The 4,202-nt window shown below is 47.7% G+C and overlaps 1 long non-coding RNA gene across 2 annotated transcripts; it reads left to right on the forward strand.

Annotated features, from left to right (window-relative positions):
- The first annotated feature begins 425 nt into the window (after positions 1–425).
- LOC148002530 (uncharacterized) lies at positions 426–3,550 on the forward strand. 2 transcript variants are annotated; one of them, XR_015633312.1, is made up of 2 exons: positions 426–1,594; positions 2,614–2,725. It is a non-coding gene; the product is annotated as an uncharacterized LOC148002530 (long non-coding RNA). The 2 variants fall into 2 exon arrangements; XR_015633313.1 differs by having other exon boundaries at positions 1,435–1,594; positions 1,973–3,550.
- Positions 3,551–4,202: the final 652 nt, after the last annotated feature.

The following is a 4,202-nucleotide window of genomic DNA, read 5'->3' on the forward strand; positions in this document are numbered from 1 at the left end:
TCGATGGGGGAGCCTAAGGCCTAAGCCACGTTTGCCTTAGGCTGAGTGTGTGAGAGCTATTTACTGTCCATCTGAGGTCTGTGTGGTCAGCCAGAGCTCAGTGCAAACATTGTTCCTCTTCCCTCTTCATGGTGGTTAACCCCGTCTTCCAGTGCTGCGCACAAGGCATGAAGTTCAGAGAAAAGACCCTCATCTGAAGCCACAGGGGAGGAGCTAGGATTGAGAGTCTGACTGCCCAATTCCCAAGGCCATTTTTGGCTTGAACACCCTTCTGGAGACAGACCCTGCTGGCCTGCAGCCCAGTCTCCTGCTGTGGGTGACCTCTCCTGGGCCTTTCTTGTCCCACACCCAGACTCAGGCTCTGGGCTCCTTCACTGTGAGAGTGGAGCTGGGCTCCACAGAGTTTTTCATTGCAAGTTGTCAAAGGGGTTTCTGGAGGCCTCTTTCTTGCTTGCTTCTTGGCTCTCTGTAAGTTCCCACAAAGCTTTCTTCCTTCTCTGCACGTTGCTCCAGGGGTGTATTTATATAGCATGCAGCACTGTGCAGGATACAGGGGTGCGCTGAGCAGTTCTACCAGCCAACCCCAGGCACTCACAGGTAGGAGAAGAAGTAGAACTACTTCAGTACTGTGGATCACGGGCCATGATAGAAACAGTAGTTGGGATCTGAGCCAAGCACTATCGAAGCGGGAGTCCTGGGAAGTTTGCTAGCAGAGATGGCATCTCACTTGTCACAGGGACAACCAGCACAGAGTGGAGCTGATCAGGGAGATGGAGAGCTGGTAACGTCACTGTTTCGGGAGCTCCCAGCATAGCTAAGTGTGGTATGATAGATGGAGTTGATAGCACTGGAACCAAAGGCTGTCGTCTGTCACTGGAGGCAAGACTGGGAGGTCCAGGCTCCCTCTGGGGTGGATGCGCTTTAGCTTTGTGCTTCCTAAAGGATCATTTGGGATAGCCAAGAGGGAAGGCTGTGCTTACTGGCTTGTATAAGATGTGCCTTCTGAGAGAGCAACTCTCCTGGCCGTTGCTTGTGTGAATTAAACGCTATCCTAGATCCAGCAGGGGAACACGGGGCCGAGGCAAGGTCGTCCAGTATCCACAACAGGTAGTGGGGTTTATCAGGAAGTAGGAGTGCTCGATTCAGTGGCCGCAGCCGAACACAGCTTCCCTTGAAGCGTGTGTGGGAGCATTTGAGAAGTGCAGGGTATTGATCATTTGTGTGTCTGATCATTTGTGTGTCTGATCAGGACTGCTGCCATTTGGGCTAAGACACTAGCAGAGAGAATTAGTCCATCTGCGGAGACCTCGTAACTGCCTCCCGCTGCCCATCCTCTGCACTGGGGGATTATGACAAGATGTGTTTCCATGGTGATTTTGTAGAATTCTTGGTTTTGAAAGAAAGTGTTCAGAAATAAATGAGCATAGAATTTTCGGTTGGAGACCCGCTCCAAGGCTCTGGCTTTGTCCCCTCCTCCGCCATTGCTTGAGCATGACATTTTGTCATTGTCTCTCAGCTTCATGTTCTCACGTGTCGAAACTGGAGTCCAGAAACAGGAACCCGTTGGAGCCTGACCCTGCCTACTTTTCTGAGGGTAAGCTTCGGCTGACAGGAAGCTCCTATGGCAGGCGGGATGAGGAAGTGGGGTGTGCTGACAGGATCTCTTAGGTCTATGGTATACCCTCTTCTTTGCTTTCTGACAACAGTTGCTTGCCCACCCTGGCTCCTCTGTGGGCTTCCTGGCTGACTCTCCCCAACTTCCTCTTTGTGTTGGAATGTTCTGACTCCGTCTGTCTCTCCTCAGTCAGCATCTCGCCAGCCCCTGGTTTTAATGCCTGGTTTAGACTATTAAGGTCTGTTCTGGTTTTGTCTTTACTTGGGACTCTCTCTGGGATCCCCACGACCTCTCCAACCCCCTGCAGCCATAGTCCCCTTAAATCCTAGCAGGCACCCTGAATTCCACTGTCTACAGTTTCAGGTCCTGCCCACTCTTCAGGAGACATCCTGGATTCCTTACTCTGCTTCTTATCCATGACTACTCCAACTGAAGCCTGTTGTCTGTCATCTCGCCTTCACAACAGCCAGAATCTAACCACCGGCCACCACAGGATACCCCACTGTCACCAGCAGGGCCTAACTGCATCTTCCTTTCCAAGGACCATAGCAGAACCTCACAGCAGTTGACATTCTGGGTCCTAGCACGTGTCAGAGGACTTCCTGCTGTGGAGTCACTGGCTGAGGTGCCTTTCTCGGCACAGATTTCCAAATCAGCATAGGAGGGGCCATTGAATTCTGCCTCTCTAACCTGTAAGAACTCTTAGAGGGCTGGTTCTGAGGGCCATTTTTATGGTGAATTTGTTCCTAACAGCTGACATGCTGTGTATGGAAAGAGAGCTTTCTCTGAACAGCAGTTTGAGATGCTGGGTTCCCTAGGCTTTCCTGTGTTTTCAGGGGATGGCAAGGGTGGGGGCTTACAAAACTAGATCCTCAATAATTAAAAATCTTTAAGGTATATAATCCTAAGTCCAAAATGTTGAGTGGTGTTCCACAGACACTGACTCTTTCTGAGGAAGATGGTAATGGGCTTTTAAATTTTTCTTCTTTTGTTAATAGTTTCTGACTTTGAAAAACAGTGACTACATGCTAAAAAAGGAAGAAAGAAAGAAAGAAAGAAAGAAAGAAAGAAAGAAAGAAGGAAAGAAAGAAAGAAAGGAAGAAAGAAAAATGTTTGGTAACAATGAAGAAGCAGTATGAGGGGCCACCAGAATCACCCTGCCTTACAGATGCAAGTGAACAGAGCTTCTGTTCTGTTCTGTGATTAGACAGACAGTAGGCCTGGTTTGTGAGGTCATCACCCCTGGGTCCTTACTGTGTTCTTTCTGGGCTCAATGGAGTCCCAAGGGGTTCTCAGCCCGCAGAGCAGATAATAAAATTAAGGTGATTGCCGTTTGGATTACGTAGTCTAACAAATTATGGCCTAAGAGACATGTGAGGAAACAGCCTTATACATGAAGATGCCGATCGGTTGTTAGTCATCTCCACAAAGAACCGACTGGGAAGGAATGGCTGTATGGTGATGGAGAACCAGCAGCCTGAGGACCCTGCATGGGTAGATATGGCTGACTGTACATAGAGAGTGCACACGGGAGATGCCATCTGTTCCGAGCCAGCTGGCCAGACAGTTCCTTGGAGTTCTGATTCTGTGCTATCTTGATGAAAGTGTAAATTCACCTCATCCGTTCCTGAACCGCCTGTGCTGGAACTTGGTCTGTGTTCTTAGCCAGGACCGGTCTGGCCTGGTGGCCATCTGTGTGGGAGCACAGCCAGAACCACACTCCTGTTGCTGTGTCATGCTGTTGGACATTCGGCCAAGTGACAGTCATTTTGGGGGTCATCTAGAACCCAATGAGTCTTCCCACCCCAGTTAAACAGTGTCTTTATCTAAAACTCTACTTACTCAGAGACATTGGATTCACGTATATATAGATAGATACACACATATATAAATGCATATGTATATATTATATATATTATATGTTGTATATGTATATCCCCTTTTTGACTCTATCTTTGTATGTATGTATCCATGTATGTATCTATGTATCCATCCATGTATGTATGTGTGCATGTATCTATCTTTTTTATCATCTATCTATCTATCTATCTATCTATCTATCTATCTATCTATCTATCTATCTATCCTATGAATCAAATAGGATCGGGGGTGTTTTAGAAGTAGTATGGAATTTTCTATGATGAGGGATTATTTAGAGAACTTACCCACGGCTTGGGATGTGGCTCAGTGTCTGCTTAGCATGTGTTTGGTCCTTGGTTCAGCCCCTTAGTACTGCATAGTGGTACAGGCCTGCATGTCCAGCCCTGGGGAGGTAGAGGCAGGAGGTTATCCTTGAGCTACATAGCAACTGTGAGACTTGGGCTACATGAGACCTTCAGGAGGCTTCGTGTTTTGGGTCTGAAAAACTTAAAACAGCACAGAAGACTTAGCTGAAACTTAGAAATAAGGCAAAAGGCCGTGTCTTCTCGGTGACCTGCTGGGACATCGGCAGGCTTGGGCAAGAATAACTTCATTCCAGGGAACAAACCTGCTCTTTTCTTACAGGTTTGAATCTGTGTCCTAAAGGTTGGCAAGCCTAGATGCAGTAAATATGCATGCTAACTTGTTGGCTTCTGTTTTTAACGAA

The sequence above is a fragment of the Rattus norvegicus genome, chromosome 11 (assembly GCF_021556685.1).
Source record: "Rattus norvegicus strain SHRSP/BbbUtx chromosome 11, alternate assembly SHRSP_T2T, whole genome shotgun sequence".
In the NCBI taxonomy this organism is placed as follows: Eukaryota; Metazoa; Chordata; class Mammalia; order Rodentia; family Muridae; genus Rattus; species Rattus norvegicus.